Genomic DNA, 22,916 nt, shown 5'->3' with positions numbered 1-22,916 from the left:
TTCTGTGTATATAAAATCCCCCTACTGTATTTTCCACTGCATGCATCCGATGAAGTGAGCTGTAGCTCACGAAAGCTTATGCTCAAATAAATTTGTTAGTCTCTAAGGTGCCACAAGTACTCCTTTTCTTTTTATTAGAAAAGGGGTAAGGAATAAGACAGAGGATATCTTATTGCCCTTGTATAAATCCAGGGTACGCCCACATCTTGAGTACTGTGAACAGATGTGGTCCCCTCTTCTCAAAAAAGATATACTGGCATTAGAAAAGGTTCAGAAAAGGGCAACTAAAATGATTAAGGGTTTGGAACGGGTCCCATATGAGGAGAGATTAAAGAGGCTAGGACTTTTCAGCTTGGAAAAGAAGAGACTAAGGGGGGATATGATAGAGGTATATAAAATCATGAGTGGTGTGGAGAAAGTGAATAAGGAAAAGTTATTTACTTGTTCCCATAATATAAGAGCTAGGGTCCACCAAATGAAATTAATGGGTAGCAGGTTTAAAACAAATAAAAGGAAGTTCTTCTTCACTCATCACACAGTCAATCTGTGGAACTTGCCTGAGGAGGTTGTGAAGGCTCGGACTATAACAGGGTTTAAAAGAGAACTGGATAAATTCATGGAGGTTAAGTCCATGAATGGCTATTAGCCAGGATGGGTAAGGAATGGTGTCCCTAGCCTCTGTTTGTCAGAGGGTGGAGATGGATGGCAGGAGAGAGATCACTAGATCATTACCTGTTAGGTTCACTCCCTCTGGGGCACCTGGCATTGGCCACTGTTGGTAGACAGGATTCTGGGCTGGATGGACCTTTGGTCTGACCCAGTATAGCCATTCTTGTGGTCTTATGTTATTAAAAGCTAGAAACACCTTAATTAAATATTAATTTATCATTACTATTTATTATATTATTACTTTTCCAGGTGAAGAAAGGCTGAGCTTTCCATAGGGATATTATTAGCTCTCCAACAGTAGGGGTGATCAGCTGCATGCCCATGAATGGGAGGGGACACAGGCTATATTAAGATGTGGCCCCTGTTGTAAAAAAGTTTGAAAATTCCCAGTATAAACCAAAAACCTCTAGAAATTTCTCTGTAGTTGGCTATGTTTGAAATGTTCATACTTTCCATACATTGTACAGATGAGAAATGATGCTCTGAGTCTGTCTAGTCAGCCACAGCAACTACTTGAAAGTAATTTGTAGTATTTCTCCCTCATCCCTTGCCTCAGAAAAACCACAGTAATGGAACATACACACCCTCTCTGTTTCAGCAAGTAACTGAAAGAGCCCATGTCACCAGGGCCATTTGTAGGAGTAAGCATAGTTGCCTAGCTTCCAACTTCTGAGGGCACACTCTGCCATGTGGCTTTCATGTAGTTATTTCTTTGCCCCACTGTGGTTGGCCAGCTGTTTTTGCTGTGCTGATTGGCAGGCTTTCGGGGGTGGGGGGAAGAGAAAGGGAAGGACTTGGCCACTTGGGGATATTTAGACAGCAAAACGGTTAGGTCTGCTCCTGCATGCCACTATCTGGAAGGGGTTAAATTTGTTTTTCTAAGCAATGAAATGTCTCTATCAGCTATGAGACTCCAATACATCTAGCTTTCCTTAGTTAAGGAGCCGGAGCACTCACAGGTGTGACTGGTTTCGCAGGAGGTTTTTCTTTGGGTACCTCTGCACTACGAGCCCTACAGCAGCACACCTGCAGCTACGCCGCTGTAGAGCAGACATGTGGTACACTGACAAAAAGGGGTTTTCCAGCATTGTAGTAAAACCACCTCCCCGAGAAGTAGAGTGATAGAAGACTTCTTCTGGCAACCTAATTGTGTTTACAGTGGAGGTTAGATTGACCTAACTACATTGCACAGGATGTTAAATTTTTCACAGCTGTGAGCAATGTCGCTAGGTTGACCTACGTTTTAGATGTAGACCAGGCCTTTATTCTCATGCACCTTAAAATAGTTGAAAGAGGAGTAAAAAGCGTACATGCCACATGTCATTATGAACTAATTTCTATAGTAACATCATTCATATGCATAGTGAAAAAATGTATCCCAGAACATAAAGAAATGTGATGTAAAAATCACTTTGGGGTCAACTTTGTCCACGGGGTGCATGTAGCTTGTGTCTGTTGTCATTTGTTTTCTGTGCATGACATCTTTAAATAGAGAGGGGCTGCCCTTCCTGCTGCAGCAGCTGCTTTTGTTTTGTACCGAGATGCAGCCCGCTGCTAAGGAGAGATACCCGCAGTGGGCTCGATTCTGCATCATTACATTCCATGGGAGTTTTCTTTAAAAAGGAATTTCCTTTAATGGGTGTGGGATCAGTGGTCTCTCATGGAGACCTTACTTTTGTTCTTTCTTCTTTAGTTCTGTGAATATGAAATAATGACAGAAAGCTACCTTTGCCCCCATCTCCTCCTGGGATGTGCTATGTCTCTCTGGAGACGCAGCCCAGAATCTTGCCTTCAAACTAAAACTTCAGAACTGTGATATAAAGAATACTGCATGATTTGCTTTATTATGAAAAACACTCTCCCAGTGTCCCTTAACCAGATGTGTGTAAAGTGACATGCTGAAAGGGCTGAGATACATTCGTCATGAGAAACAGTTGTGATAAAGGGGAGATGGTGTTAGTAATCAGTGAACTTCCAAAGGTGACAGAGAGCAGCGGATTTGCCCTCCCAGAAGAGACAGCAGCTCCATCAACAAATTTGAGAAACATCCGTCAGGGTTTGCTCCAGAGATGCATCCAGAAGTTCAGATGGTTATGTGAACTTCTTTGGTCTAAAAATCTTGTTTAAAACCTCATGAGAGAATGTTTCTATTTGCTTCTGGTTTAGACCAATTTGTACATTCAGTACCTCCAGAATAGATTTCTCTCACTGCATTTGGTATTTTCCCTTCCAATCCCAGTCAAAACCAAAGAAGAATGAGGACACACATGAAAGTGACCTCCCTTTTCACTTCTTCCAAAAGTGTTAACTAATGTGACACTCTTCTCAGGGCAGCCCAGAAGCGTACCCCTCTGCCTCAGCAAGAGTGAGCTTTGCTGGAGATTAGACTGTGTGTCAGCTCCCGGACACATCACTCTGCATGCCCCACCAGCATGCCAGTCTGAACGGTGCCTTGCAGATAACAATCAGTGAACTCCAGTTCCCAAGTTCCCCAGATGTCTCTCTGCCGCGTCGAGTCCCTCCCACTGTGACACTCACAGAACTAATTAAGTTCCCTGCCTCCAAAGACACTGTGAGCACACCAGCCTGTTAGGTTAGCCGAGGATGCACACATTACTTTAATACACCACAAAGAAATAGTTTGGTAATAAAGCAAGAATAAGTTTATTAATAAAGAGCACAGATTTAATTGATACTAAGCAAAAAGAAAAGAGACAGGTATGGTTACTAACAAAACAAAATACAACACACTTTCAAGTGTCTAAAGCTTGACAGAGGGCAATATGATCTCAGGTAATTTCTCACTTATAGTCAGTTCCCAAAGACGTCAAACCACATGGTTGAAGGATCCACCTTTCACAGACTCCAAGAGGTCTGGCCTCTTTTGTCCCTTAAGTGATGGATAACTAAAATGTCTCTATGCTCCTCAAAGTCCATTGTCTTTGCCACAAGTGCTAGGAAGACTTCCTGAGGGTGCAGACTCTGTCCTCCAATGTGCTTACTAAGCTGTTTTCCACTTGTTAGCTTAATTGCTTTGTTTACCTTATATGCAAATGTCCTTTTGTTGTCCTCTGCCTGCAGTTAAGCTGATCAGACAGGTAAATCCACATTCCCTTGTCTAGGGAAGGTTTGATTTATGTACATATTAAGAATGTATTTCCAGTACACATCCGTAATTTTCTATACACAACCCATCCATACACCACACAATGATATTCATGACCAGTTCTTTACTAATTTACATATGGTATCTTACAAGAGACCTTTCAGACCCACAGTAAGACAACAGTGCATTGCAGCTAGGGAGTGTCAGGCCTGATATGAGTTACAGTATAGTGAGCTCTCTGCCAGTTGGCATTGATGGGCTTTTAGGATCACAACTAAACTTTTTAGACCTTAACCAATGGGTCACCTTCAGTTTAGTTTGAACATTGGGCAAACAACGTGAAGTCAGTTCTTATTTCATCCAAATTAGTTTGCACAACCCTAAAACAAATGTACTGTGAGCCTTTTGAAAGCAATCCAACTTTAGCATTCTCTCTTATATGTGTTAATTGAATAGTAATTGCACTGTATGCATCACCACAGATGGGGTTAAAAAATAAAAAAAAAATTTGATCCAAATGTGATTTCCACCATCTTGGCCAACACACTGGAGATCCAACAGGGGGTGTCCTGAATTAATAGCATAAAAGTGTCTACCACTTGAGCTAAAGAGCCAGGAGCTCTCACATGCCAACATCGGCTGTAGCTCAAGCATAACACACACAGTTTGACCAGTGGGTTACATACTTCTGGCCAGAGGAAGGTCAGTCTGAGCATGTGAAATTCCAGACAAGCTCCCACTTATATGACAGCTGCCCTCTTGGACAACACACCAGGGACTGATCGGAGAACCTCCCAGGCAGAAAACCTGTACCTCTGCACTGGCCTGTTGAGAGAAATGTGGGGACCCGGTATACCAGCTTTCCTGGACCCCACCCTCTTCTCATTTCTTTATTTACCCACATGTTGCAGACGTTTTGGAGGCCCCCCAAGCTCAGGGGACTAGTATAATTGTCCCTCCTTTCTCCCCTTCTCATCAGCCCTGCCTCTACAGCTTGAGCTAAAGAGCCGGGCTGTATAAATGGCAGCCTTGACAGACTCACCCCCTCTGTGGATTGGGCACAGAGGAGGATGCATAACATATACTGATAAGTGGATTACACAAACACCTTTGAAATCTGGGAAAGTTCAGATCTGGATTTGCACCCCAAGCCCTCGTATTTTGGCTACTTTCATCCAACAAATCATTTGACGAGATTTGTACACAAAGAATTAATCCACACAACACTCCTGTTAGTACAATAGCTGATGACTGCTATACCTATTTTACAGGTAGGTAAGCAGAGGTCATATTGTGCACAGAATCTAGATATCTTAATTCCCACTTCCCTATGCTAAAGCCTCCTGCCTCTCCACTAATTCCACTCATTTTATTGGCAGTTTTGTAGATAGAAGATTCAGAAAACATTCCAAGGTGTTTCATCCCATCCATTAGCCAGCGGGGGGGGGGGGGGGGGATAAACAAAAAACCCCACCTCTTCCTATCTGCAAACCTATGAATATCTACAAGTTTAAAAGTAAGTTTCATTCACCAAATCAGTTCTGGCCATTTCTGCTACATACTTTTATTCTGTGCTCATCACTTTCTATATGGTAGTTAGTAACAGGGGTCTTTTGAGTTGCTGCTTCCATGATTACACTCCGATGACACATGGCTCACAAATGAACCAACAGCATGAAAATGACTGCAGGACATGATTATAGTGAGGAATAATTAAAGGCACTTAAACCTATGGGCCAGAATAAATTGTAGCCTGCCACTCATGTAGTGCTCTGTATATCTTCATTACCATTCAGTGGAAATGCCACATGCAGAAACAAAAAGTTTACTATGAACACTAGAAATTCTCACTAGCAATAAGGCAATATAGTCCAGCTGTACAAAGAATAATTGCTTGAATGAATATTTAATGACTGCTTAAAGAGGATCGCACAGGGAGTGAGGACAACAAAGTTTGCCCTTCAAAGATTGTTCCGGTGTAAGGTCACTGCAATTTGTTTTGCAACTCTAATGGAATCGAGTATAAACTCCCTTTTTACTTTATAAGGTTTGCCTCACTTTAATTCCTTGCAGCTACCAGACTGACAACTGTGAAAACACATGATATTTCAAGTATCCTACAAAAACGGTCCCTGCATAGCCACACAAATACCGAGAGAGTCTTTGGTGCCTCAGCAAGTCCTATTATTCCATGTTGCCTTGAAAAGGAGAACTTAACAAAATCAGAATGCAATAAAGACTAATGCCCAGAAACTACTGCAGCTATTCATTCTCTGTAAGTCTGTACATTGACCTGAGCGGTCACTGATCTCAGTGTCTTGCGAAGTTTTATTCAAAACCAGTTGGAAGTAGGAGAAACTCAAGGATAATAAAAGGTGAATCAAGAGTAATTCTTCTGTCACCTGTCCAAACTCAAATTTCAGGGTCTAAGAACCTCTTATGCCTGCATGGACTCAAATCTCAAAATCCTTTGACAGTATGGAGACCAATCTCTTATTTATTTATTTATTTATTTATGGGTGTATTAGTTTGAGGAAAGTCCTTTGCTGTCTTTCCTGTCTACCACCAGATTTTCAATCTTTCACCTGAATAGCTATGTGCATTCAACACCATGCAGACAAAGGCCACTTCCAAAGCAGAGAGCACTTTACCTGGTCTGCTTTGTGGCTCAAGATCCCTTTTTCAGGCAGCACCTCATTGCTGCAACAAACTAACCACAAACACGCTGGTTTGGTAATGAAGTGATCTGGATTTTCAGGAGCGCTTGGGGCATTATACGTGTTACCTGAAAGAAAAATGAGATGTGTGCTTAGCACCGGAAAATGTGCACTGCATTGCTGTCACAGGGCAGTTTTACTCTGGCATAAACTAAGCTAAATGATTACCAAGGGATTGGTAAATCTCAAAAAGTTTGGAGGTTCATTTGGGTTTGGTGTGGATGATTATCTATACAATTGTGCTAGTGAGGACAGGCAGACTTCCCAGTAAAGCTGCATGGATCTTGGAGGGTGCAGGAGGGGCTGTTTTCCATGAGTTTGGGGAAATAGTCTGCAAGGATTGGCACAAGGCTCATTCCTGATGGTTAGCGCTCGGGTTTGGATTCATATATAAACTGAACAGCCCCATCTCCTTTACCCCTCTCCCAACCAACCCCCAAGACTATCGTGACTGGCCACACTTTTTATCATTTTTAGAAGGAACATTGTTACAGGGTCATTCAGCTTGCTTGAATTCAGTGAAATTACATCCCATACACTAACGATTGTTCTTCCTTTGTTTAGGCATAGATGGCTGTTATATAAAATAAGATGAGACTTCAGTGGGGAAGAGGTAGAATGGATAGCTGCTCTTGGCTCTGTGACCTGGTCTACACTAGGGAAATTAGGTCAGTAAAACTATGTCAAGGGGGTGTGAAAAATCCAAACACCCTGAAGTGATGCAGTTAAATCTACCTAGCCCCCAGTGTAGACAGTGCTAGGTCAACAGGAGAATTCTTCCATCAATCTAGCTACCACCTCTCAGGGAAGTGGATTACCTACATCAACAGGAGAACCCCTCCCATTGACACAATAAATGTGTTCACTGAAGTACTACAACAGCACAGCTGCACCGCTGCATCTTAAGTGTAGACGTACCTTTAGTTACAGCAGATTTTTGCCAGTGTAATTCCACTGGAGTCACTTGAGTTTCTCCTGATTTACACTGGTGTAGCTGAGAGAAGAATCCAGTTCAAAGCTTCCCTGTGATCTCAAATCCTCTCCACATACACAGATTTTGGGCTCAGGAAACAAAACCTTGACACTTTACTGGTCACATACTGGAAACATGTCTGTGGACAATAAGCAGGGGGAAAGAGAGAGTGGGCACTGAGGGGTGTTTATTATGAATGTGCTAAGAGCTGTGCACACATGTAAAGCGACAGTCCCTACCTCTTGGAGTTTTCCAGTCTAAGAGATTTTTCCCCTTCTACTTATGGCAATATATTCCTTTCTTCAGTCTTGTAGGACTGCTTATATTACTTGGCCTCGTTACAGCAGCAATATCCCCTTTTGTCCTGTTATTAGCCAAACAGCAGAACATTTCTACTAAACAAATTCACTTACAAGATATTTATAAAAACAACAACTTTCAAACCAAGGTGATCACAGGGTAATGGTGTGTGATTTAATGAGGTGCAGCTGAATGAGCAGCAAGCTTTCCAAGGGCCTGAGTCTCCTCTGCCTCTCTCTTCATGTAGTCATGGATGCCTGTGCAAAGTGAGTATAAAATGTTACCATTCTGAATTGGAGCATTTGACACTCACTTCAGACATGTGTAAATAACTATCTAAGGTACAAGACAGTGGAGGATCAGGCCCCAGATGAATGCGGGCTGGAACCCACTGTAGAAACCCACTTTTGAAACAGAGCCCAGGAGTGATAGAGAGCTGCCTGTGACTCATGGAGCATGAAATTGTCTGATCAGAATGCAATAAATGACAGTCATGACAGGCGTAAATATACAGCAGTGTAAATCTCATGAAAGCAATACATCTGGGCATTCTAGTGTTACACTGCAGTGTACCAATCTCTGCATTTGTGACAGATAAGCTCCTGTATGAAATTCAGAAATGGCTATCCATTACATCTAAACACAGTGCAACGGGAAATGTGAAGGTGTGTGGGGCAAGGATGGACAGACAGTAATAGACTAATCAGTAACAATTCACCACCCCGTAAAATTAATACTGTCTTTAAGACCATAAGAACGGCCCTACTGGGCCAGACCAAAGGTCCATCTAGCCCAGTATCCTGTCTTCCGACAGTGGCCAATACCAGGTGCCCCAGAGGGAATGAACAGAGCAGGTGATCCATCCCCTGTCACCCATTCCCAGCTTCTGGCAAACAGAGGCTAGGGACTTTAACACAACTAGCTTGAACACATGCCACAGCCTCTAACCTTCCACCACCACCACTTTTTCCCCTGTCCTTTCCAGTATCTCTCATTGTGATGATTAGGATTTATTCATGTTCATGGAATCAGAAATCTATAAAAACTTTCAACACTGACAAGGCTGAGCTTGACTTTCTTTAAACCTTCTGGAGGCTGCCATTGCGGGGGTTAGCCATAATAATTAAACAGCTAGGACCAACATTTAAAATGAAACAGCACAGCTCTGCTTTTTTTACATTGACTGTCAGGATTAAATGGAGAAAAAAATCTTTTGTATCCATGTAAACAAAAAGGAAGTTCAACCAGAAGATGAATTTGGAAAGAAACTCCAATTCTCTCTCGGAAAGTGAGATGCTGAGTGTGGCCTAAGATCTAAAAGTTTTGCAAAACGCCATTAAACGACCTCGAATTTTTTTTAAAAAGCATAGATAGGTCTCCTCTGAATTGAAGGTAACAAAACACCCTTATGTAGAGAGCTGGCAATCTTTCTAATCATCGCTTATCACTTCATTCACAGTTGCCGTAGCAGAAAGTAACTGAACTATTTCAAAGGAGGACTTGTGGCACCTTAGAGACTAACAAATTTATTTGAGCATAAGCTTTCGTGAGCTACAGCTCACTTCGTCGGATGCATGCAGTGGAATGCAGTGGAATGCCCCACTGTATTTTCCACTGCATGCATCCTATGAAGCGAGCTGTAGCTCACGAAAGCTTATGCTCAAATAAATTTGTTAGTCTCTAAGGTGCCACAAATACTCCTTTTCTTTTTGCGGATACAGACTAACACGGCTGCTACTCTGAAACCTGAACGATTTCAAAGAGTGTACTTTCAGAATCACTGAAAGTAGGACATGAAGGCATTGTATTATTCTCGGGGAGAACACCAGTCTAGCATGGCAGTAAGGGCTGGTTTAAATTAACAGTAGTTAGAAAAGTGAGGGTTAAGGTTAAAGCATTTCCCCTGCCATCACCCTCCACAGCTTTGTATAGTTCACAAGGCAGTATTAAAGTAGTTAGGGCAGTAGTGCCCAAACTTTCCCTCTCTCTCGCTCCCCCTTACCAGTAATGGAATATGTCCATGCACCCCTGGGCCAGGAGCGGATTCACAGCCAGACTAGGAGATGCGGTCAGGGGCCGAGAGCAGGGGACCGAGAGCAGGGGCCAAGCCACAGCTAGGAGTGAGGTCACAGCCAGGGCCTGGGGCCAGGAGCAGAGCTAGGGCCAAGAGCAGAGCCAGGGCCGCAGCTGCAAATGGGAGCTGGGGCTGGGGCCAGAGCAGAGCGGGGGGCAGAGGAGGGCTGGGTGGCGCTCTCTCCCTGCCCCCCGGTGGGGGCTGGACCGGGCCCTTCCATGCCCCTCAGATTTTCCTCCATGCCCCCCTAGGGAGGTGCACCCCTCAGTTTGGGGACCACTGAGTTAGATTGTGAGCTCTTTAGAGCAGGGACGGTCTTTTTGTTCTGTGTTCGTACAACACCTAATACAATGCTGTCCTAGTCACTACCATAATTCACATAATAAATAACAATAATAAATTAAGACAGAGTGTTCCCCCTAAAACTGCTCTTGTGTCTAGATATTCTAGCTCCTACAGTCTTCCTTATGGGCTTTCGCCCTGTTCAGAGCCCTCCCCACTAATGGCAGCCATGGAGAAAGTTAAAGGAAGTCTGCAAGGAAGATTAAAATCAATAAGTATCCTTCATAATAAAAAAAGAATAATTATTAATTAACAATCAAATCAAATCAGAAGCTGCCATGTTGAGACTCTGACTGGGCAGAGAAAGGACTCCGGGAATTTATGAATATATGTGAGGGCAGGGAAGTTCAATGGCAGTATAATGTACATTCTGTTACTGCTTTCTGTTGTTTTTGGTTAATTTCCCAGTGGAGAAATATTTACCCCTTTCACCACCTTAGTTCCCTGGGAATTAATGCCAAATACTCATTTATAGAACATAGATTATTTTTTCAATATGGTGGTAGTCCTTCAGACCTGTGACAGTGTTTATATTATAATAGCACCTAGAAGTCCCAACCAAGATTGGGGGTTCATTGTGCTATGCTCTATCCACACATACAAACACTCTTGTCCCCAAAGAGATTAACTCTAAATTGACAAAACAGGCAAAGAATGAGAGAAAAGAACTTCAGTTCCCATGTTGTCCAAAGATACATAGGAAGAGTGGCAGATTCAGGAATACAGCTCAGGTCCCCTTTACTGTTCACTGCCTTTGCCCTTCCTTTCTTACATCCTCTTCCTCTGTTACAGAATATTGTATAAAAATCCTTATATTACATACATGACCAAGATAACAATCACATACACTATGATATGCTATCATATTCCACTAAGCATAGATAGAAGTGCAAGCTGTGGAATAGATTAAATTTTATATTGTGCTTGTGAATGTGCTTCTGATCACCTACAGTAATGTGCCTCATTGTTTCCATTGTAGCTAGATAATGTGAGCCCCTTGGTGTGTGCCATTGTCTCTGCAGGAGTCCAACATCAAGATGAGTCTATAACAGTGATCTTAGAAAATGAATTTTGTATAGTATTTTTCATGCAAAATGTATTCCAAAATGCTGTACAGATTTGAATAATGCAACTAATTCTCTACTAGCAAAGAGGAAGTTATGCATATGGGAGGAAACATGTTTTCAGATGTTCTAATGAGTTAGAGATTTTTTTACAGTATCAGAAGCTACAGGGTAAAAGGCTTTCACACCAAAGTAGAAAAGATTGTATGAAGAGACAGAGAAAAAAAATCAGCATTAGATGGACTGACGGAATAAGGAGAGGGAGAAGGGCAGAAAAGGTACATGAAGAGTTTGGAGCATGTTCATAGGTTAGGTTCATTCTCATGGTGTCACTTAGACAGCATAGAGGCCACTAAATGCGTTACGTGCCTCCATGATGTTCTGTCCTGAGCCAAATCTGACGCATTACTGGATAGGATGTCTGTGAAGGGCAGGTGTCAACACCACCCAACCATTGTGGTTTAGGTCTTTTGAGGGCTTTTTTCCATCTTGCTTTCATTGGGTTAAAATTGAAGATGATTCTTGCAGGGAAGCTGGCAGGTATTCGGAGCAGATGACCACACCACCCCAGAGAATGTTGGGAGACTGACTGTGAGAGCAGGACCTGTTTAGTTAGAAAATGGATCTCTTCACTAGACTTGTCTATTGAGAATTTTAAAGACAGAATGAGTCCTGAAATAAATAGGGAGACAGCTGATGGTTTTTGAGAATAGTGGTGATATGATCCCACCTCTTAGTAGGTGTATGAAGGCATGGAGCAGCAATCTGTGCATGCTGACAGAGAGCTGAAACTTGGGGAGACCATAAGGATGTGAACTGCAAGAGTCAAGACAAGAGGATGTTAAGCCACAGGGACACTGACAAATAGCAGGAGGAGCAAAGGACAAGGCATCCATAGCAATAGTGGCTGAACTGTGCAAATAGACAGAAATGGAGCTAGTGCTAGTTGACCAGAGGATGCAAGGAGGGGAGTAGCCAGAGACAAGAAAGGACTGCAAATAGGTTCTGGGTAGACTACACCAGGGCCAAAACAAAACACAAAGCCCCAAAGGATATCCTAAAACTCTCATAGATTAAATATAGATGTGTCAGAATTTAAGTTGTAAATGCATCCGCAGCACAATAAAGGGAAGTGCTAAATATGTCATGGAAAAAACACATGAATTACTGCAATGAGGGAGCAAGCAAAGATCAGTCTCAAAGCAGAAGATGCACAAACAAGCCAAACTGAAGGCTACCCAGCAACCTCCAGCATGGAGCTACAGTGTACATTCTTCCCAGGAGTCATTTATACCTAACTGAAGGATGACGCCCATCTTGCCTCCCACTCACCGTGGAAAAACTCTTGCAGGGGCAGGACAGCTACTCACCACCGCCCTACTCCTGAATGTGTTTTAAAGGCATAATGTAGCCCATAATTTGGGCACCAAGACTTATTTTTGTTGCAGAACAGAAATTTGTGTAATGGTTTGAAATTTATCCTGGGGCTGGTTGTGACACTTCCCAGGTGTACACAGGGTTGTGAGGCACCTTGCCAACACCTGCCCTTAGCATGAGAAAAACTTCTCTGTGCCTCCTGAGGGTCAGTTTCCCCAACTCCACCAGTCTCTGGCAACACAAGCACTGCCTTCCAGGACCTCCGCAGGCCCCGCTCACTTTATACAAGTTAATGATAGAAACACACCAACCCCCAAGCCCTCCAAGAGTCCACCTGCAGAGTTCAGCCCCTGTTCCTTTGGCACGCACAGAATTCATACCTCTGCTACTCTGAAAAGAATAGTATACACCAACTTACCAGTTTCACCTCAGGATCACCACTCTGCTCAGCACCAGCACTCAGATATGTTTATAATAAAAACAGGAAGATGTTTATTTAACCAAGAACAGAGATTCAAGTAATAGCAAGTAGATAGAAGTATTGGAAACAAAGGATTACATACTAAATTAAAATCATAACACAGCCTAGATGCTGATATTGCTCACTAGCATTTTTCAGCCAATTAGGCTGTGATCCCTTTTTCATGGGCCAAGTCACACTTTCAATCCCCTGCTTGTCCCCTCAGTAAATGATACAGAATGTAGTTCTGTACCTACAGTTATAGTCCACAAATCCATTGCCTACACTTGCAAACAGGACTCCCTCATGATGGTTTATTTCTTCCTGTAAATTCCCCTCTATGGAAGATTTCACAGTCCCTTCATTAGCATTCAGATCAGACAGTAAATGAGTATCCTTTGTGAACCATACCATACTCAGTTTACATGTAGCCAGACAAACAAACATGTCTTGCCTGAAAGAAACCCGTATCTCACCTTAGCCCCAAGTCACAGACTTTAAGAATACAATTTTTAGTATACACACATAACTCCTTACCTATTATCCACACATATATTTCACCATGATTACAAGGACCAGCGTGACACAGGCTTTCAGTAGAAACCTTACATGACACTCTTTGGTGAGTTATTACGTAGATACCAAACCCAGGAGATCTCTGTAACCCAGAAGCTCCCAAGCTGTGGGTCATGACCCCAAATGGGATCATGCCATCAGCAGATGGGGTCGCGGCAATCCCTAGTGTATGAAGGATAATATTTTGCTCCTTCTAGCATGACCTCACATGTATGGTGCATGCAAGGTCATGATGCATGGAGGATGCCATTTTGCTCCACTGTATGACATCCTCCATGCAGTGTGACTTCATAAAAGTGATGTCATGCTGTGTGGAGGACACCATTTTGTAGAGCAAAATGGCGTCCTTCATCAGGTGTGACCTGACATATACAGTGCATGTGACATCATGCTGTGCAGAGGACACCATTTTGCTCTTTAAAATATTGTCCTCCGTGCTGTCTGGGGTCCAGTGAAGAAATAATTAATTAAAATGGGGTTATGCCAGCAAAAAGCTTAGAAGCCCCTGCTGTAACCCTTATGCACCCCTGCGCCCCCTTCATGTTGGCACCAAGAAAACCCTGGGTCATTCCTGTGGAATACAGGAACTTTTGTGATGACCACTTATACGGCTGGAATGTTATTGTAATCCTGTAAATCCTGTATTCTTATGGTTCAGTCATTATTTGATACAACTTTTCTCTGCCTTTTGATGTCTAAAAAGTTACATTAATTTTAAAGATCCTCCTTCTGACTTCTAGAGACATGCATGGCTGGGCTTGTATTCTCTTACCATTTGTATCCCTTTAATGATTTCAGCCTTCAAGGGGGCTAACAGCATTTCTTCATTTGATCAGTAGCATGAACAGTTGCTTCAAGCTGTAGCTTGCAGAGTGGAAGGGATGAGTTGTTGGCCCAGGGAGTCCTGCCATTGGGGCAACTGCAGCACTACCCCATTTACAAAAATAAGTAGGAGTGAATAAGTCTCCATCCCAGTTTTATGTGCCCTTGAGAGTTCTTTACTGATTCAGAATAGCTCTAAATTCAGATGGTGGCTCCACGCATATGTTCCAAAGCAGTGGCTTCATTGGTGAGCTCCCTTGTTATGGCAGAGCACTGCGGGGCATTCTAAGGTGATGTCTACACTGCAGCCAGATAGATGCTCCAGCAATCGATGCACCAGGGGTTGATTTAGTGGGTCTAGTGAAGACCCGCCAAATCGACTTCAGATCACTTTCTGGTTGACCCCGATACTCCACCCCGAACGAGAAGAGTAAGGTAAGTCAATGGGAGAGTGTCTCCCATTGCCCCAGCATGGTGTAGACAGGACAGTAAGTCGACCTAAGCTACATCGACTCCAGCTACGTTGTTCACGTAGCTGGAGTGGCGTAACTTAGGTCAACTTACTGCGGTAGTGTAGACATAGCCTAAGTAATCATCATGTCTTGGGACACTTTATAGTGCCTCACTCAAAACTGTGACCAACAGTCACCCTTAGGAAAGTCTTCAGTTAAATTTTCAGTGGTTGTCCCAAAACTTTGCCTCATGTTATTTTGAAGGGAAACCCATGAAAGGAGGGAGGGAAATCTTTGTAAAATCATAAATGCAGGATGATAATTGTGCTGAGAATATTACCAGTGTTTGAGAACAAGGCTAATCTTCCCCAAATTTACACTCGGTATGAAAGTGAGATCATGTCATCTACTGTGCAACAGTGTTGCCTTAGACCATCCTCTCTTCCTATTACTTTTCATTTAAAGCAGGTAGGTAGGGACTTTAAATGGACTGAATAAAGATATCTAAGTGAGAGACGCACAGATAGGTGTGTGGAAAACTGAGCTTCTGCAACAGTGTACAACAAGGTAATAAGCACCTAGGTTTCTCCACACATTTAGGCTTGCTTTTTGAGTTAGAATTGTCATTCGCTCATTAGGGTGAGACCACTGAAGTAAATATGAGCAAATCTGTCACACACGGGATGACCAAATAAAATCGAACTTTAACTGGACAATTTTTTTCCGTTCCCTGCCCCTACTCTCCAATCTTTCAAACTGCCATCTTTTCCCTCAAATGAAAATTCCGACTCTCCCAACTTCCGCCCCCCCCCCCCCCCCCCCCCCCCGCATGCCCATCTAGTGAGCTGTCCTACCCTACCCAGAGCTCTTTTACTTTTCAACATAGATAGTGCAGCATTGACTTCTGGGCTTCTGCTGCCCATCCTTCCACTGAGATCAGATTTCTCCTAAGCTTTCAGCATTTTCTTCATTTTAGGGCACTCTAAATAAGCTTGTGAGCACACTGAAAATATCCACAAACTAAAACCATCAGATGAGACAACATCACTAACAAAATTTTACAGGTATTTAGTACCTTACCTCAGGTGGGATGCTAAAATGCTTTACAAACTATATGCATGAAGTACCACTGAAATACAAGCAACCTCTCTGTGCAGGGGTGGGTGTAGCAACCAAATGGCACACAGCCTGCTCCACAACTGTGAGAAAGAATAGACTTTTGGCAAGTCTTTAATCCTGTGGGAAGTGTCATGAGATCTTTCATGTTCACCCACAGTAGATGGGTCTTAAGACTTCATTTGAAAGACTAGCAGCCACTGAACTACTGGGTAGGAAATTGATGTACTTCCAAAGGATAAAGGGTTGACTTGAGCCTACCAGTTTGTTTAATCTGAGTTCAGACTGTTTTAGTATACTAAAAACAGTGCTTACACTACAGTGACAGTTGCACTGTGGACACCTGGTTTTAGTCTGTACTCTTCTACTGGATCATAGTATGATCTCAGATAAGCCAAATAACCCCCCTACATACGCATGTGCAAAACTTGGATAATAACAATTATGCACCTTTGTAAAAGCTCTAAGACTTTTGAATGAAAATCATGATGTAAGTACAAAATATTCTTATTGGACGCAGGCTGCATCAGGGGTGGGGAGACATAGTAAGAAAAGGGTGAAGAGATAGGGCTTAGGGCTTCCATTCTAAACTATTCTGGGTAAAGGAAAACTGATCAGAACCTGTAATTGTTTCACGCTTTTTTAGGTCACCCACTATGGTCTCATCACAATGAACAAAAAAAAAAAAAAAAAACCTGTTTCATTACCTCCCCTAAACCTTTACAAGTGCTTGTGTTGGACAGCTGGGTGTTCCACAATTGGTAAGTCTCTGCAACGTTGTGCAAAATCCTTTACAGTCCATCAGAAAAAACTGAATAATTTCTCACTAAGATTTAAGCCAGTCCTCAGGTTACAGAACAAGCCATGTGTACATTTTAATGCAAGTCTGCCGGGGATGATTATTACCCTAGCAACTATGTTCATTGAATGGGGGGGGAAGGGGAACTCCATTAAATTCCTTGGAAGTTTTTTTCTGATATTTGTAATTGTTCTTTAAACTTCCTGTTGTCTCACACTGTGATCTTCCCAACTTGTTTTGTATGTGTGCCAAGCTGTTATATGCCTCAGGCAGTTAATATCATACCACATTAAACAGTACAGAAAGAAATACAGAGAGACTATCTCAGATATTCACATAATATTTCCACTTCTCTCAGAAATTTTATTGTCAAACCCTTTCCTTTGAGGAAGTCTCAAACTAAACTCATTTTGTTGTATTTATTAGGAAAGCCCAATACCACTGACACCTATCCAGAGTAGCTCTTTATCAGGTCATTTGTAAGTGATTACTGCTATTTCACTAGTTAATCAACTTGGTAATTAGCAAACTTGCTAGGTGGTAGAGCAAAGTGTATGTCTGCATAGGATTCTATGTACTGTAATGCTCTCAGGCCTGGTCTACACTGGGGCGGGGTGAGGGGAGTCAATGTAAAGTATGCAACTTCACCTACGAGAATAGCGTAGCTGAAATCAACGTACCTAGATCGACTTACAGCGGCGTCTTCACGGCAGTGAGTCGACAGCTGCCGCTCCCCCATCGACTCCGCTTGCTCCTCTCGTGGCACTGGAGTTCCGGAGTCGATGGGAGAATGCTTGGGGATCAATTTATCTGGTCTAGACTAGACATGATAAATCGACCCCTGATATATCGATCGCTACCCGCCGATCCAGCAAATAGTGTAGACCTACCCTTAGTTCGATGCAAGAGAGCTAACTACATCGACTTAACTATAGAAGTGTCTACACTAAAATTTCACTCCTGCTGAGGTAACTGCCCAGCTATACTGACTTAATAACTCCACCTCCATGAGTAGCATAGAGTCAATGTAGTTAGGACGTCTCAGTGTCAATGTAGACAGTGCATTGCTTATGTCAACTGTTACTGGTTTTCAAAAGCTGTCCCACAATGCCCCACACTGACAGTATAATCAATTCAAGCTCCTGATGAGGATGTGCACCGCCAACACACAGAGCAAAGTGTAGACATGCACAAGTGATGTCATTACTATAGCAGCTGTATGCCAACTTAAGTTAGGTTGATTAATTTTGTAGTGTAGTCTGAATTTTAGATTTAGCGGTTGCCACTAGTATGCAGAAACATTGTAAGAAGCTTTTGTACTGACATAAAGGAACATGTTTCATGCTGGTTCTATCCCATGTTTGAGGATCTGGGCCTACTACGGCCCAATTCAACTCATCAGAAATCAATGGAAAGACTCCTTCACTCACTTCAGTGGAAGCTGGGTCAAGCTTTTAAATCTACATTTGTTTCACTTCCAAGCACCTAGCATACTTTTGTAGGTCGACACAGTATAAATAAAATTCATTCTGGTTATATTACTGTATGTGGCCCTTCACTCATTGGACACACTTGTTTGTCGATAGAAAACAGAGCCAACAGATGTCTCCAACTTTGGAAAAATTCCAGAGTGGCAAAGTTACAGAGTTTTGTTTTTCCTTTTGCCACTCTGCAGCTTTTCCAAAGATTGTGAAGTTTTAGAAAGTTAAAAAATAGCAAAAGAAAAAAGAAATAAAAATGAAGAGGGTCTGTGATAATGAAGGCGGGGTGAGGGGGAGTAGCTCCCTTTGATGGACACCCAGCCAGCCAGTTAAAATCCCTCTTGGTAGCTGTTCTCTACTTGCTTTCCCTGTAAAGGGTTAAAAAGTCCCCCAGGTAAAGGGGGGAAAAAAGTGGGCACCCGACCAAAACAGCCAATGGGAAAGCTAGAACTTTTTAAAATTGGGAAAGAAACTTTCCCTTTGTCTGTTGTTCTCTGGGCTGCAGGGACACAGAGCAGCAATACTATAAGCAGGAATGCTGTGTAAGGTTTGAATCAGGTATGAAAAAGTATCTTCCATACCTAGAAGAAATTATTTGGATAGGGAATGTTTAGTTAGACACAATCAGGTTTATTTCTTATTTTGGCTTGTGGATCTCCTCTGTGCTAACCCCTGATGCTTTTGTTTGCTTGTAACCTTTAAGCTGAACCCCCATGAATGCTAGTTTGGGTGCTTAATTTTTGGAATTGCTCTTTTAAAAATCTAGCAAAAGCCTAAATTCCAGATGTATTTTTTTCCTTTTTGTTTTTAATAAAATTTACCTTTTTAAAGAACAGGATTGGATTTTTGGTGTCCTAAGAGGTTTGTGCACAGGTTGTTTGATTAGCTGGTAGCACAGCTAATTTCCTTTGTTTTCTTTCTCCGCTCTTCCTCGGGGGGGGGGGGGGGGGGGGGGGAGAGGGGGAGGAGGGGCTGAAAGGGCTTGAGGGTACCTCACAGGGAGGAATTCCCAAGTGTTCCTTCCTGGGTTCAAGGGGTTGGGTTTTTTGGATTTGGGTGGTGGCAGCGTTTACCAAGCCAAGGTTAGGAAAACCTGTAACCTTGGGAGTTTAATACAAGCCTGGAGTGGCAAGTATTAATTTTTAGAATCCTTCCAGGCCCCCACCTTCTGTACTCAAAGTGACAGAGTGGGGATTCAGCCTTGACAGGGTCAGGGGGAGAAAGCCCCTGGACATCATCCTTTTTATTGCATTCAGTGGCAGAAAGGAATAAAGAGGGGAAGGGAGAGAAACGGGAAAATACAAAGTCAATGAAAATGCAAACATTTCAGGGTCTGAGTAAAAAACATGGAACATTATGAAAAATCAAAAGCTCTTGCAGAATGTTTCTGGTTTTAAAAGAAAGGCCATTTTTCCATCAAAAAAAGTTTTCAGCAAAAAGTCTCCAGGTGTAGGCCAACTCATGTGAACTAGTCTGGCACGACTGAAGTCAATGCGTAAGGGATGGTGGGTGTCCTTTTGCAAATGTTTTTCCAGCACCATGATACATTTGAGAAGCAAATTCCACAGGCATGGGGAAGGGATCAGGAGAGAGACCCTCAGGCTGCCAGCAAACCTAAGAGGGGGCAGCAAGAGGCCAACACCATTAAATAATAATGAGCCAGATCCTGCAGTCTTGATTCAGGTAGAACTTCCATTACTTTCAGCAAGAGTTTTGCCTGAGTAAGAACTGCAAGGTTTGGCCAATATACAACAATTAGCACTTCTATTGTGCTTTACATCTTCAAAGCTTTCTAATTAATCCTCACCACATGCCTATACAATAAGTGAGAAAGTATTTTCATATCATTTCAAAGATGGAGAAACAGACCCCAAATGCTTGCCTCAGGCTCCACAATACAGGTACAGTAGTGGTTGAGCCGGTGGTTAGGGTACTAGCTTGGGACTCTAGGTTCAGTTCCTTGTTCATCCACACGCTTCCTGTTAGGGCCTAAGCGACTCTCTCTCAAGGTCAAGCTCCTATTCATTTCAGGAGTTAGGAGACTAAATACCTTTGAGATGCCGGTTAATCTCTCTCTGCATCAGTTCCCGACCTGTAAAATGGGCATAACAGCACTTCCCTACTGCACACATGTGTTGTGAAGACAAATTCATAGACTGTGAGGCATTCAGATACTACAGTAATGGAGGCCATAAGTACCATAGACAGAGCATCACATTCTGTGCTCAAACGAGGGTGACCACTAGATGTCCCAATTTCATAGGGGCTGTTTCAATATTCGGGACTTTTTCTTGTATAGGCGCCTATTACCTCCTACCTCTGTCCAGATTTTTCACACTTGCTATCTGGTGACCCTCTGGTCATCTCAGACCATTCCATACTGCTACTTTCCTCACCACATTAATTGGTGTGATACATTTCTGTTGAAATTTTAAGTCATTTTTAAACATCCTATAACATATACAGTGAAGTACCATGATTCGTGTGACTTATTTATTGGGTGTCCAAAGGAAGGTACCTTAAATGAGGCTTCAGAGTAACAGCCGTGTTAGTCTGTATTCGCAAAAAGAAAAGGAGTACTTGTGGCACCTTAGAGACTAACCAATTTATTTGAGCATGAGCTTTCGTGAGCTACAGCTCACTTCATCGGATGCATTCAGTGGAAACTGTATGTATGTTTCCACAGTATGCATCCGATGAAGTGAGCTGTAGCTCACGAAAGCTCATGCTCAAATAAATTGGTTAGTCTCTAAGGTGCCACAAGTACTCCTTTAAATGAGGCTTGATTTTCAGAGGGTAGGTGTTCAGCACTTTCTGACAATCAGGCCCCTTTAAGGCATCCTATGTTGGGAACCCAAAAATGAAAGCATCCAAAAATCAACTCATCACTTTTGAAAATCTTGGCCTAGAAGGCTCATTTTTGCAATTACAGGAATAAAAGCTGAAAGCTGTACTCTTTTGTGATGTCACTTTTTCAAGAGCAGAAAAGCTTGCCTTTCTTTTCTGCCACTCGGAGCATACAGGGATTTCAGACTTGATCCTGCTACAACAGTGGAGTTGCAATAAAATGGAACAACTTTGTCCAACCTGACAAACTTGGGAAGCCTAACAGCAGCGGGAGATAGAAGGTTTCTGTTGCCTTTCTTCCTGTTTTGCTTTGTTGATCATTTTTTCCTCTGGATATTGCAAACGAACATGGTAAAAGGAGATAGGGGCTTGAATTCACAAGATATGAGGCTTTTATCTTAAAGAAGCTAAAACTCAGTGCATCCAGAGCTCTGATGAGCACAGACAGAATACCTAGCTCGGTCTGGGGAAGTGATGTCACATTAATAACTGGCAACAATGATACTTCAGAAAAAAATTCAGAAATGCCTCCTGGACATTAAATCAAGGGATATATTTTCATGTTAACTGCCTCTAAGCAACCTGGGGTAATAAACTACTGTATATGCAAGACTTCCAGATCGCTTACAGTGCAAGTGCTTCAGAAAATAGGGGCTTTCCAAGTACCTGGAAAGACTTGTCTGCCGGATTGTCTGTCTACAGTTTTTCTTTAAGCTATTTTAAGGATATGATCCCATCCCAACTATTTAACTCAGGAACCTGTCAATTACATGCAGGCTAATTGAACTCTCAGATACTGCAGGATTGAGAGCCACAAAGCACAGGAACAAAAATGTGGAAAAAAGGCTTTGTGCTGTTATTTCATTCTACAAACCCAATTTGAAAAGGTCAGATTTCAGATTGCAAAACCCCACTGAAGTTTAGCTACAAAACTGGGACAGTCATAAAAATAAAATAAATCCTTTTTCCCCATCCTAAAGGCAAAAGGGAGGGGAGAGGTGGATCATTAATACTGGTTACTTACCAGGGTATAGCAAGGGCTGGCGGGGGAGAGGAATAAAACCTGGGAAACGAAAAATGAGAGTCATTTTTGCACTGCTGAGCTAGTAATGACGGACTGGCGGATGTCTCCCTGAGAGGGGCTTTGCAGGCTTGCTTACTCTCATTTGATTTTGTTATTGGGAAGAAAATACGGGAGACAAAATAGAGTTGGGGTTAAATAACAATTGGAATAGGCTGCAGAACATCTGTAAACAAATTAACTAAATATTACTTACACAGAGAGGGAGAGGGAGAGAGAAAGAGAGAGAACAGTTTTACCTTGGGTCTGATCCAAATTGAAACCTCCCATTGACTTCAATGGGCTTTGGATCCAAACCTAAATGGAGAGTTTCACTATAATAAGAACTACAATTGTCACCCTGATGTGTACTAAACAAATCTAGGAGTTACAGTCTACTTCCTCATGAATGGATTTTCATTACATCGGCGTTTAATGTTAATGGATTGAGTGTATAAAACAAAACTAAAAGCCAGATCCCCAGCCAGTATAAATGGTCACAAATCCACTGAAGTCAAATGGAGCTTATGACAATTTAGACCAGCTGGGGATCTGAGTCTGGAAGAAGTTGACTCAATCCTCCAAAAGAGGGACAGAATTTAAAATGCTCCATGCTCTGAAATAAACTGAGAGAGTGTCTGCAAATGGTTAATGGTGTTGGTTTATGACTGACCAACAGTT

At 42.4% G+C, this 22,916-nt stretch overlaps 1 long non-coding RNA gene across 1 annotated transcript; it reads right to left on the bottom strand.

Annotated features, from left to right (window-relative positions):
* Window positions 1–3,312: 3,312 nt before the first annotated feature.
* LOC122464764 lies at window positions 3,313–22,240 on the bottom strand. The gene is made up of 3 exons (XR_006289110.1): window positions 22,200–22,240; window positions 7,411–7,604; window positions 3,313–6,560 (listed from the first exon to the last, which is right to left on the bottom strand). It is a non-coding gene; the product is annotated as an uncharacterized LOC122464764 (long non-coding RNA).
* Between the last annotated feature and the right edge of the window lie 676 nt (window positions 22,241–22,916).

This window comes from Chelonia mydas, chromosome 2 (genome assembly GCF_015237465.2).
Source record: "Chelonia mydas isolate rCheMyd1 chromosome 2, rCheMyd1.pri.v2, whole genome shotgun sequence".
Lineage (NCBI taxonomy): Eukaryota > Metazoa > Chordata > Testudines > Cheloniidae > Chelonia > Chelonia mydas.
Note: the sequence above shows the minus strand (reverse complement) of the source record. Positions and strands in the feature narration are given on the sequence as shown.